This window comes from Parasteatoda tepidariorum, chromosome 1 (genome assembly GCF_982258835.1).
Source record: "Parasteatoda tepidariorum strain Cologne lab strain chromosome 1, Ptep-v5.0, whole genome shotgun sequence".
NCBI lineage: Eukaryota > Metazoa > Arthropoda > Arachnida > Araneae > Theridiidae > Parasteatoda > Parasteatoda tepidariorum.
In genome coordinates this window covers 77,977,915-77,992,350 of record NC_141755.1, presented here as the reverse complement: position 1 = coordinate 77,992,350, position 14,436 = coordinate 77,977,915, and positions in this window count along the sequence as shown.

Genomic DNA, 14,436 nt, shown 5'->3' with positions numbered 1-14,436 from the left:
AAACATTTATAACAAACAAGGAAATTTATTTAAGTGAGAAGTTTTATTAAGTTGTAAGCCACAAAGCTAAGCGTTTTAGGAAGAAAAAAACTAACGCATTGAGCTCATACAAATACATGCATCAAAGTTTTAAGTCACAATGCAAGTCTACTGCCTCCAAATACATAATAAAAAAAATAATAAAAAATAATAATAAAATAATTTTAAAAAAACACTGCAATTATACATGAAGCATTTCCTGAATTAAAAAAAAAAAACAAAGATTGCGACAGATTTGATCACAATTGTTGCAAAAGATTTTGGTGTTATTAAAATTAAATATTTTATGTGCTATAAAAAAAGAACTTAAAAATACTAGATGATTTGATTTTTCTATAGAAAATTTCCGTTTTTTAAAACTGCAAACTCTGAAATATCATCTCAATTCTGTCGAAAGACATTCTTTCGTAAACAGATAAAACTTTTAACCATTTTTACAGACTTTATTTGGTTAGTTATATTTCTTGTTCCAAATACCAAAAATTTCAATATCAAATCAACAAAAAAACTAGGACATTTTGATATTTTTCTTCTCTACTGCCCAAGCAAGTTCCTCCAAATGCTATGAAAAAAATAAATTCGTAAAAGCAACGAGTTTCCACAAATTTTCATTATTGCACCCGCTGAACCATAGACATGAGTCTATGCTGCGGTTATATGAAGTTCTAAAATAAAGAGTAAAGCACCTTCACGATTTTGATCTGATAATTGTATTTTTAAGTACTTAATGATTAGAGAAGCTAACCTTAAAACGTAAGAATATTTGTGCCGACGGTATTTTAAGTTACAAAATCAGACATATAAATGTAATTTTTTTTTAATAACCATGCTTTTTATTAGGTGGATTTTAATTTAAGACGCTCAAAATAAAGTAGCTGTAATCGATCTTCCGGAAGGTTGAGAGATCAATTTTCCAGGGAAAATTAAGTGAATCAATTTTTCTGTTCACCGTTGCTTTAAAAACTCTGCAGCTCTAAGGAAACGACGTGGCAAATTCTTTTTTTAACAATGTGAATTACATATATGTACTAACACATGGGGGTCATTCTCCTGCTTTCATTCGAATTATTTTTCTTAATGATTATTTTTTTTAAATGTTAAAGCTATCTAATTACATTTATCTAATTTTAAAGCAATTAACTTTGAATAGGGGTCCAGACTATCTGTTAATTACTAGCTTAAATTAAGCAAGAAAATGTTTATATTCTCGCTAATTTAATATGCTTAGTGCATAGTTTTTACTAAATAAAACAGTTTATTTTTGAGAGATTGATGCAATATAGTTTCGAAAGTGTTACATTTTAGACTTTCACCGAAGGGCATACAATTTAAAATAGAATTTTTACTTCTTTACGCTGAGTAGTTTCAAAAGTAAGAAAGTGTCTTACCTAGAAAAAATTTTGACAGCTGCCATTTATAGAAACTATCAGTTATATTTGTTGAAAATATATTCTTTACGGAAAACTAAAATGCTAAAAAAAAATTTCTTTTACTAAAAAAAAGGCAAATATATAAATGGTTTTCTTATAAAAAATATACCTAAACCGTAGTCTAGCTTTACGAGAGAACATTCTTTTTTCGTTTTAAATAATATGCGAGAAATTATATTAAAGAAAGCCTGCTATTTTAAGTAGTATACTAAGCCTGCCATTTTAAGTAGTATACTAAGTTGTATTAAGCTAAAAAAAAAGTATACCAACTGATACGCTAAATAGTAAGCGAGTAAGTTTCAAAATTATTATCATGGAAAATTTATTAAAATGGGCTAGGTCAGGGGTGGCAGTGATGTGAACTTCGTGATCGGTGGCGTGCCCAAAATATTATGTGGCGTGCCATAAATGGCACGCGTGCCATTGGTTCGCCATCCTTGGGGTAGGTGTTAAAAATTTCGAATTATATGTAACACTCTTCAAAAATTTATCAATTAAATTTATGGACTTAAATAGATAATGCCCGCAAAGCTATCATGATCATGAAAATTCAGATCTGCCCACAAATATTTCCTATTTAACTACTAAAATATGGCTACTGACGGTAGATTATTTAAATGCTAGTAAGAATCTTCAGTACGGGAATTAACATTGTTTGCGTTGCTTTGACATTGTCGAAATAGTGTAGTGCTGCCATCTATCGAGGAGTAAAGTTGCTGCATGCTCACCACTATAAAGAAATTTCTAGAGATTTTCTTTGGTGCGGGCTGGGTTTCAACCCGGGACTTTGTCCCCGTAGCCTGATGATGTAACTACCATGGAAAAGTGTTTATACCCTTGAACTGAGTTAGGAAGCTAACTGTAATAACCTTGTGAATTAGCTGGCAACTTTTCTAATTTTGTTGAATTTCGTTCCAAATAAGGGCAATTGGCTTTTTCATCAAATGAGAAAGCTTGCAATATAAATTAACGGCTATTCTCTCAAATTTTCAGTAATTTTTTTAAAGTGCATTCCTATATAACAATAAATAAAAGTAAAAACAATAACAAAAACAATAAAAATTACTAAATTTAAGAGAAGAGAAAAGAATATTATAAAAAAATGTATTCAAGCCTCTCAAATGTAAGCAAAAAATATTTCTAATACTAAATTTTATATTATCTCAATGATTTTAATTTAAGTTATAATGCCAAACGTTGGTTATTCTTCCTTACAGAATAAATCTTTCTGTCGAAAAACTAAGGAAATAACGATTCAATCAAATCTCATTAGAAACATTTCCAGTAAAAAGTAATAATTTTATACCTATTGAAAGCAATATTAACATGAAAATTCTTTAACTATAAAATATTATTAAATTAATGACATAAAATTAAATTATAAGATTAAATTTTCGAATTGTTTTCTAAATATATTTAATATTTGCTCCAAAAAAAAACTTAAAACAATATTTTGTAGCCATTGAAAATATTAATTTGATGATTAAAATTTATTTATAAAATAGTTTAATGTAATTACGTTTCTGAAATATTTTAAAACATATTTAATTAAATTTTGAATTATTTATTTTGGGTATTAACTAATTAATTGGATTTTAAACTAATATTTATTTCGAAACAAGTCAGTCAAGCTAGCTTTATTAAATAAAGTTTCTAAAAAATATTAATTTTATTCAATAAGTCTCAGACAAAAAGCGAGTAAATGGTTTTCGAATTTAATTAAATTTTATCAAAATGATTTTATATTTATTCGCAATGCACAGAAAATAATTTAAAGTTTTCTATCGTATCTATTATTAATTAGAAATAATGCACTTACAGAATTGAAACTAATTCTAAAGTTTTCGAAATAATTTCACTGATTCAGATACATGAATATTGAACGAAGCATTTTAAATTAAATAAACCATAATTAAGAATGTAAAAACCATTTAATGGTTATATGTAAGATACAATAGAGTTTTATGCTATTTAATTGTGCATTCAATTTTAAAATTGTATCGCAACAAATAGTTGAGTCTTTTTATTGAAATTCATACCTAATTATAACATACTTTGTTCAAATTGTAATGAAACTTTTACTCCTGACTAATTGGATTAGAATTTTAATGAAACTCGCCATTTAGGGGGCAATTTCGAAACTAAACTGTTTTTGTTAAAGCTTATTCACTTGTAAATTATTATTTGAATAAATTCTTTAAAAATCCTCAACTTGACGTACATTTGAATTAATTTGAATATATTTGCTCGATACGTTAATTAACAGTTTAGAAAACATTTAAACATTGAAAGGAGCAATGTATCAAATACATGAAAGAATTAGTTTTGGTTTAAGATAGAATGTGTAATAAGATGAATGACACCCTTTTGACATTACAAGAATGTAGAATTCTAAGTTATTTAACCCTATATTTTAAATGTTTCATTCTTTCATAATGAGGCTCTTATTTGAGTAAATATCGAATGTGATTCATACTGTATTTTCCATATGAGAATATAATACCAGCCACGACTTTACGTAACTAATTCAATAATCGAAGCCAAAAGATAAGACCGCAAAAGACAAGATCGCAAAAGATAATTGAGAAAACAATTACAAATTTAATAAAAGAAAAGCGTTAACCGATAATCGAATTACGATAAGACATATCTAGAATCCTTGTTTTTAACAATTACAATGATACCTATCATAAAGTAATTGTCGCAAGCTAAATCAGAATTATGATTGCTGACTCCAAAATTAAGGTTGTAAAAATTATGGTGTGCAATTCCGAGGTTCATAGTAAGCTTATTATAGTTAGAAAATTAAGATATAAAAGTTCTAAAAAAACGTTTAAAACGAGCAATAAATAATGGAGTTACAGTAAAGTGAATTTCAACAAAAAAAAATGGCAGTTGTGGCGATCAAAAAAATTTAAATCTGCCATAACTGGATTATGGTTTTACAGTGTATAGGTATTGACTAGTTTCGACTATGAAAAATTTTGTCAAAAAGTCGCTAGAAACAATAGAACCAGTGATAAATCGATAGGGTCTATGGGATAACGTTAAAAGTTATAGTGAAGATTAAGGTACAAAACATGTTATTGGTTAAAAATATTGATATTAAGATATTTTACATTAATTCAAAACCTCAATTTCACAATTGTTAAAATAAGGAGTTATAACCAGAAAAAAGGAGTGTTCATCAGTGTCACGTATAAATGAAATAAATATATAATTGTACAAATAGGTATCTAAAGTTGGTAGAGATATCCTAATGAATCAGTAATTGAAAGTTATCAATCTAGTTAATAAAATACTGAAAATTTGGTTAAAATATATGGGATAGGATTTTTTCATCTTTGTTAATTAGGTACAAACAGGTCAGATGTATTTGTATTGAGCATAACTAAAAATAAAATGTCACCTTTGCTTATCTACATAATTACTGAAACTAATTACTTAAATCATCAGTAAATTGCATAGATGAACCACAGTGACAAACACTATTAAATATTACACTCCATGATAGACTCCTGTTGGGGATCACACCCACTAACATCGTTAAATATCACGATGATCTATGCAAACTGACCTAATATCTGTTCCGACATAATCATGTGCTAACTAAAGAACAGAAAAATACTGAATAGACCCCCCAAAAAAATTGAAAAAGCAGTATTTTTATTTCTCAATAACTAAATCAAAATTAGTCAAGAAAATTGCATGTTTAATGAAGAAAAGTACGTTTTATGTGTCTGATTTCAAAACTCAATTCGTAGTTGGAGCTAATTAACACACTTGAACCATGAATAATCAGAGAGTTATTTTTCTCCATGCAAAATCATCACAATGCATCTTTGGATCTTCTTAAATAATAATTTCTGCTAAGGAATACTTCGAATAGACATGGAAAAAATTTTTCCTTAAGAAAAAGTATTCCTGATATATTTTTTTAAATGGCTGTCACTGAAATTATCTTTCTTCTCTATTGAAGATGCCGGGTGTGTTGCTCATTTTGAGTTGCATGGTAGACCTTGTGAACCTAAGTCACGGAGGGGAGCAACATTACCCACTCCACACTGCCACAGATACCCGTTCATAGGTTGGGCTACATTCACACATCACACACAACAGAGGAGAACACACTGAAACAACTATGCCCTAGGCGGGATTCGAAAGCGCAACCTTTGGCTTTGCAGTCAAGCTTACTAACCTCTCGGCTGCGTGGCCGGCATTTCCAAATATTATGAAACAAAATTATTAAAACAACCAAATTGGTTAAAACAGCAACACGAAATTCCAAAATCTTGTGCACTACCGTTTTGGTATACCCATGACCTTGTGCGCAAAGTCTTGCATTTTACGGTAGAGCAGCTTCAGGAGGGCCAATTGTTTGCCAAAGGTTTCTGAGAACCTAGGTTTACAGTCCTACTTTCCACAGTAGTATTTCGTTTCGATATCATTCTTGTTTCTTACTTTATTAAAAATCAATTTGTTACTCCAAACGGGCTTACTTTTTTTTTATTTCTATTGAAAAGTGTTCTATTAATAGAATAACACAAGGGCTTTTACGGAAACAATTTCTTCAATTTTGCTGGATACCCTTCGGGGTGGAACACTGTTTATTCTTTTTACAATGAAGAATTCGACATTCGCATCAATAGAAAATTTTATTCTTAAAAGCTATTTTTGTGGTCTTTATTTTCCCGTTTTTATAAAGTTTTTTTTAAGTAAATTATATTCGATAACGTTTGATTTAATAATCGAATCTAATAATTTCTCGTATCAGAACTTATAATTCACGACGGTTACCTCAAATATCTTACTTATTTTGTGCACACAATATTTCAAGTAACAAAATCACACAGAAACGAACTTTCTCTGAATAAACAGACCTTTTTACATCAGAATTTAATTTCTTAGCCATAAAATATAGGGGGCAGCCGCAATTTTTGAAATATGACCTCAATAGAGCGGTCCAAAGTTTGAACTTCTTAATGCTAATTTCACTTTCTGAATATTTCGCTATATTTCGAGAACTTAAGCGGATTGAAAAAAACATTTAACGCAGTGATAAAATCCATTTATCCAAAACTAGTTTCAAACCAAAAATAATTTTTAATAATTTTATTTATAAATAGTTGGGGAAAAAATTTTAATTGCAAGGTATTCAATTATTTACATCATTTTAAAGAATGTAATTTGTAGGAAAGATACAAAATTTGTGCGAAATCGGTCCAATAATTTCCGAGAAATCAAATTTTAAATCTAAGATTTTTGTAAAATTTCATTTGTAGAGAACTATTGAACCAATGTTGCTCAAATTGCGCGTTTTACATTCATTAAAATGTTGTAAATAATTGTGTGCCTTAGAATTCAAATTCTGTTGACTATTATTAAATAAAATTTTAAAAAAGAAATTAATAAAAAAAAAATTGCATTGAATTATCTTTGGAAAAACGAATTTTATAAGTTTGTGCAAAAATTTTTCTATTCACTTAAAAAGACCGGCATGCTCAGGAAGTAAAATGAATATTAAGATGTTTGAACTTTGGATCACTCTCCTGACAAAACTATTAAAACCAAGGGCTACTCCTATTTTTAGGGTAAGAAATCCATGTCTAAAGAAAAAAAATATGTGTTTTCGGAGAATGCACATTTTTGTGTTCTATTTCCTAATTTAAAATATTGTTTGCACTAAACAAATTAGAATATTTGAGGTCAACATCTTGAACCATTAAGATTGTGTCCGAAAACGTAAAAATCCGATCATTAGATCAAAAACTGTTCAAGGTTATTTTTCTTTTTTTACACTGTACGTAATAATGTTTTACTAAAGTATTTTATGAAATTGTATAAATAGTGATAGTATTTCAATTATTTGTGAAATAAATATGCTAATACAGCAATAATAAGAATTTGCTTAAACAATTTTGTTAGCATAGCTGTTATAAGAATCGGAAAAAAATATCTATTTGATATAAAAAAAAATGTCATATATATATATATCTATCTACTATCTTCCTTTCCTTCTTTCCCTAAATCGTCAGGATAAACTCTACTGGAGCTGCTTGACTCTCACTTTGTACAAGCCAACTTCTTCCTGAAAGACCTATACCATCATCAGAAAGCATCTTTTAATATTTTTAAACTACAATAACATTTAATTCCTTCAAAACCGTGATCACATATTCGTGATTGCGTGATTCTCCTTCACGGTCCACGACATCATATATTAAGAGAGCCTTTCTGACTATAGGCCTAAGATCACGTGGACGTGAACTCAATACCGTACTTTCGTATTACATCTCGTACTGGTGTACGTGTAAACAGGTGCGATTCCCAATCTGCCAGTCCAGAAAGGATTAATTACTCTTGCATCAATAACTTTAACCTAACGAACGTAGGCTCACGATTCCCTACAATAGGCTAACGTTTGGTGTTAACGTACTGGTGTACGTGTAAACTGGTACGATTCTCAATCTGCCAGTCCAGAAAGGGTTAATTACTCTAGCAGTAATAACTTGAACCAAACGAACGTAGGCTTATGATTCCCTACTAGCGTTTGGAGATAAAATGCAAACTTGTGATTTTCGTGTCAAAAATTGTTTAAGACCGTAATTTAGTTGTAATTTTTTTGTGATAGGACTAGCAAAAATTTTTAGTATACAGTTTAAATTTAATAAAATAGAATATCCTCAAATGGGCTATCATTTCGACTTGTTGCTTTCATGTTCACACACCAAGCATTCAACAGAAAGTTACGCTTGAAAATAATTTCGGCTTGTAGCGGTACAGAAGCAGTAGAAGCTTGCATCATCCTGCACAGATTTTCATTCCAAATTTTAGTGCTTTTGCTTTTCTGTGAACGGTCCTACTTTTCGAATGACGATAGTACCGATATGAATAACCTTTGGTAATAATATCCACATGAATTTTGATGGAAGCGAATTGGGAACGATTGAAACTTGCATTGCAACCAGGCACAGTGCTCTACTAGAGATAAATGTTCTTGTAATTCGGAAGGTGGTGTAAATTTCGATTGTCAGATTTTTTTCTGACACACATAAGAAAGCCAGTTAATATAAAATATTGAACATTTATATTTTTCACAAAGGTACAAGAAAGGCAACAGATGAAATTCAGTATATTTTAAGAAAAATTACATAAACTGGAATTACATGGATCAAACTGTCAGCATTTCTCATATTTAACACGTATTTTTTTAAAACAGATTTTGATGAATTTAATAAACGTTCCTCTAGAATTTTGTAATAAAAATATACTAACTTTCCAGCTTAAACTTTTACTTTTGAGCTAAACCGATTGCCTTACGGAGTAAATTTTTAGGAAATAAATAATTACAAATAAGATAGGTCTAAATATTTGAAGCTAATTTTCATACATTTGTAGTAATAAATAAAAATAAGAGATATCCTATTATATCTGTGAAATCATAGACATCTACCAAACTCTAAATATTTTGTTAGAATACTCGCTTAATATACTGAAAGGTTACACACAAGGTAAAAAAATACTCATGAAATTCATTAAAAAACATTACTATTATTACTTTATATATTCAAAATATTATTTTAAACTAATTCTTACATCAATTAATATAAGTACTTTCAAGCTTTATATGAACGTAAAATATACCCATTTATTCTGGAAAATGCAGTTTTAACCTAGATAATAGTATAAAAACACCATAATAAAATTTATTCGAATTCTCTCGCCGAATGTAGAAAATTACACACTTAAAATTAGTATAATATATGGTACTCCTAATACTTTGTACTTTTAAAGATAAAATTATGCATTATTACACATGCAATCAAAAAATGCAACTTTTGATAAAGAAAAAGAAATAAAAGTTTATCTTACCTTTAAAATTTCTTCACGCTTATTCAGCTATAAATCTTCTGATAAACTTAATAGCCTCTCATGAAAACCAACAATGTTCATAATAAAGATTTAAATTGTAAGTTACTTTCAATAGACTTCATCAAAGCACACTTCTCCGTTCAAAGAGTTCACAACTCTTTCCCTAAAAATTAATACTTCTTTGTTTAGCGACAAAAGATTTAACTTAGTTACAACGTACATTCTTATAACTAATAAAATTATCTTACTCGAATGTAAGTAATCACAATTACAAATGAGAGTTTTCAATTGAATTGACGAACTTGTAATCGGTTGTTATTCGAATTAAACTAATGAACTCCCCCGACAAACTTGTAAAATCGTCAAATTATAACCCTCACGACAAAATCCAGTAAAATTTCGAAATCTTTGTCAAGCTTGCTTTATCGAAAACACTGGCATAATTCAAGTCCCACAGTGGATTAATCGTTAAGACACGCTTCCCACCAGATCACCGAAGTCAAGCATCACTAGCTGCGGTCAGTGTGTGGGTGGGTGACCACTTGGATGATTAGTCTGCGTAGGGACCAAGGGTGCGCGGTATTGGTCCTCGTTAAACTGTTCTTACCGTAAAGTGCTCCACTCCACGCGCAGGTCGTCGAGCTACCGAAGCGGGAGTGCCCTCCCCTCTGCAGAGGATCAAAATTGTGATGGCATGTCTTCGGATCATCTTCAGGGACGTTTCCCAGGCCGTGGCCAATAGCTTATTGTTAAGCTCTAGTGCGACGTAAATGAACTACAACAACTTACATAATTTGAACTTAATTTGATCTTGATTCAGGGGCCGAGATAACTTGGCTGGTAGGACATTGAGCACGTGTCCGAAAGGTCGCGAGTTCGATCCCCACCGGCCAAAGACTAATGGTGAAATAGTGTTCGAAATGGTGACTCACAAGGTCACAAAATCAAATACTAAGTTACGTTTTACATATTGAGGGATTTCCATAAGTGATGTCGATATTTTTAACTTCTCTCTTTCCCTTAGTAACTATTGTTATTGTTATTGTCGTTAATTTACGTCGCACTAGAGCTGCAAAATGGGCTATTGGCGACGGTCTGGGAAACATCCCGGAGGATGATCCGAAGACATGCCATCTCAATTTTGATACTCAGCAGAGGGGATGGAATCCCTGCTTTGGTAGCCCGACGACCAGCACGTGAAGTCAAGCACTTTACGGTAGCACAGTTTAACGAGGACCAATACCGCACACCCTCGGTCCCTACGCAGACTGATCCAAGTGGTCACCCACCCGCACACTGACCGTAGCCAGTGATGCTTGACTCCGGTGATCTGATGGGAACCGTGTCTTAACGATCAGTCCACTGCGGGGCCCTTAGTAACTAAGTGTTGCACTTCACCCTGTCACATGGTACTCTATATTATCCAATCATATACAAGCTACAATCATATACATATACAAGCTTGTACTAGCAGTTCAGAAGCAAAGCACATGTTATAGTTTACTCTGGAGAGCAACTGACTGGGTTGTATAGTGATCAAGACACTCATATTAAGTCAGAAAAGTCCCAGGTACGAATCTCGCACTAGGCACAGATGTTCTTTACTTCTCTTCTCTGTACTATCTGTCCTGCGTACTGTGGTGCAACGTTGGCCCACCTAACGTCTTGTGTTGCGACTTATTCCTCATGGTCTAGCTGCAAGCTGGACCATGTCCAGGAGGTCATGAATCCGCAAAAAGTCATATACAAACAAAAGGTGTAGTTATAAGGTCCTCATGAAAAAGCCCCGCGTAGTGGAGGAAATGTTCTAGAGTGACCTCTGCTGACGTACACCTGGTGCACACACAATAAGATTTCTGTCCATCAATATATGTAAGGCTACTGATATCTCTCTGGACAGCTCAATAATTCCTAATCTTCAGGGATATTAGAATACCAGAAGTGGGACGGAATAGTCCTCCATATTTCCTGATTTGCAATCTTAAATTTAGAGCTTATTTCAGAAAAGGTTAGCTCGATACCCGAAGTTGATGAGTCAGAGGGCCCGTTTTTTGCAAGAGTGTCAGCAGTTTCGTTACCCTGAAAGCCCATATGTTAGGGAATCCACTGAAAATATATCCTCTGTTGCCGCGATAGCACCCTGAGGTCTATAAGAATAATGACTGAGGTTCTGTCACCCTATCTAGTCCAGTTCCGCAGATGCCGAATGGCACTAAGACTATCTGTCAAGATCTAAATATCTGCAGGTGTGGTTTCTGGAATCAAGGCCGCGAGTTCCTCTTTTATTTCAATTAATTCAGCTCTAAAAACAGAGCAAAAATATAGATTTTTTAGACTAATTTTCATGCATCATAATAATCATAAGCCTTATACCAAAACAATGTTTTACTGAAATCGATTTTAAAGTATATCAATATTGTACCAAAGGCATAATACTGACATACTTTTAAAATTTTGTTAGGCCTAATAAAAAAAAATTTGTTTTTTTAATCATATTCATATATTATGAATTTCTTAATTCAATTTCAAATCTAAGTTCTACAAGGTTTTATTTTCCAATAAAATTGCTTGAAAATATTATTCAGCAAACTAAAGAATTAAAATACTCCTAAAATACAAGAGTAAAAAACCTGAAATTGGCACCAATTAGCTTCTCTAAGAAGAGAGAATGCCTTCGCATAGGTCATCATAAACGAGAAATCCGATCCTTTAGTAGTCCGAAGGTTGTGACATCTTTCTTTTTTTTTCACCGCAGTTTACGTTCATTCCTTAAATTACTCAAGTGATCCGTGAGAAAACCTTCTCTCTTCAAGAAAGTATAAATATTTTTAACTATTGTAATACAGTCGTCCCCACTTATTCGCCCCTCGGATAATCGAATAACCCGCTTATAGGAATAAAATTTAATGGAACCAAATCATTTTATATTTAACTAATGTTAAATTTCCCCGTTTAAACGGTTATCTGTTGTTTTTTGTCCCCGCTTAATCGCATAAAGAAGTGGTACTAAAATGAAAAAAATGTGTTAATTATAGAGAAATATTTCACCAGCTGAAATGGAATTTCCCTTTTTCACTTAAGATAAGGATACAGTAGGTGGTCATTTCAATAGGAACTTCTTATTCATTATAGTAGGTGCTTGGGATGAAGTTGAAAAATTGATCAAATCTTGCTGCCAGTTATACATTGAAATAAACGAAGGGGGCTCTTTACCCCTCTTTGACTTACTTCACTCACACATCATTTAGTATGCAAAAAAGGAATAGAGTGATTAGTTTTTAGGTCAAGACTTGTGGCCCCCTCTTGATGCACTATTAGCGTTGATAAGAAAAAGTTTTAAAAACCTAATACACTAGTGTAAAGCATGTCTTTCTCTTAAGTAGAATAATTGCTTAATCCAGTGAATAATTTTGAGTTTGTTGCTAGTTGAGCGCAAAAAAAATTCTTTAAATTAATCGGGAAAAAACAATGAATCTTAGAAACAAAAAATTTCAAAAAAATCCCCAACTAAAATAGGGCATTAATTAGGAATTTCTCACGTTTCAACAATAAAAAAAAAAAATTCTGAATGTGTTTGAAAGGAATGCGTACAAGTCATGAAAATTTTTGTAGAAACTAAAAGGTAATATCTAATTTTGATAAATTAACGAATTAAACGGGTATAAAAAACAGTCTTCAATTATAGAATTTTTCGGATGGGATGAAATAATATTTTCGTTCCTACATGATGCTTTTTGCTAACATTGATTTATTTTTATGTAACTTTAAATGACATTTTATAATGATACTAAGGCAGAAAGTTTTAATTATAATTATTTATTGATCACAAAACTGAGTTTATTTAATCAAATACAATTAAAAAATAAAATTTGGCAAAAATTCAGAATTAAAGATTGAATATAGCACTCCCCTTTTAATCGAATAACCCGCTTAATAGCATAGATTTGGCTGGCACCGATGGTATTCCTTTAAGCGGGGTTGACTGTACGTGTTTAGTACAAATGCCGAAAGCGAAATTCCTCCCTTGAATTATGCAAATATTTACTCTTGTCCAGGTTTCATGCTGTCCAAAGTACAACACTCTTCCCTGAGAGAGTTTAAAAACCCTCAATGGTCACGTCGTCTTGCCGTTCCTCCAAAAGCTCGGTAGTATGGATGTTATGGGTTCGAGTCTCTCCATAACCGAATATGTATCAGGAGCAATAAGCGAATTAACCTTTACTCCTAGACACTTACTTTGAAAACAATTCATTCGTTTATTTGTCGCGTAGTGGACTGATCGTTAAGACACGGTTCCCAGCAGATCACCGAAGTCAAGCATCACTGGCTGCTGTCAGTGTGCGGGTGGGTGACCATTTAGATTAGTCTGCGTAGGAACCGAAGGGGTGCGGTATGGGTTCTCGTTAAACTGTTCTACCGTGAAGTGCTTGACTTCACGTGTTGGTCGTCGGGCTACCAAAGCAGGGATTCCATCCCCTCTGCTGAGTATCAAAATTGAGATGGCATGTCTTCGGATCATCAAAAGAGATGTTTCCCAGGTCACCGCCAATAGCCCATTGTGCTGCTCTAGTGCGTCGTTAATGAAGCACTACTACTACTACTAAATAAACGAGTGAGTACTCGTTTATTTATTGGTTTTGTATTCAGTTTTTTTTTAATACTTTACCATACTTCCGCGCAAGTTCAGCTATTTTATTTATTTTTTCAAAAATAGCCGACACCTAAGAAGAAAAAAAACAAATAAAATAAAAAATCTGCTGAATTTAATTTCTCCTGGTGACTTTGCATTCGCAACTTATCTCCTGCTCCGGCAAAACAGAATCGTTTTTTTTTTTTTTTTTTTTTTTTTTTTTTTTTTTTTTTTTTTTTTTTTTTTTTTGCAGAAGTAAAAATATGATTTCTGAAAATTCCTAATTTTAATAAAAAGCCGTTATTTGTTTGAATTTTGGAAAATAACATACTATTCTTTATTCGTTAAAAGCGAATGGAAAAAAGAAAGAAAAAAGTATTAAATCATGTCTTTTAATTTTATTAAACATTTCTTCATGAAAACAATTTCTTAGAAAGACTTCGTTACTTAATTATAAAAAAATAT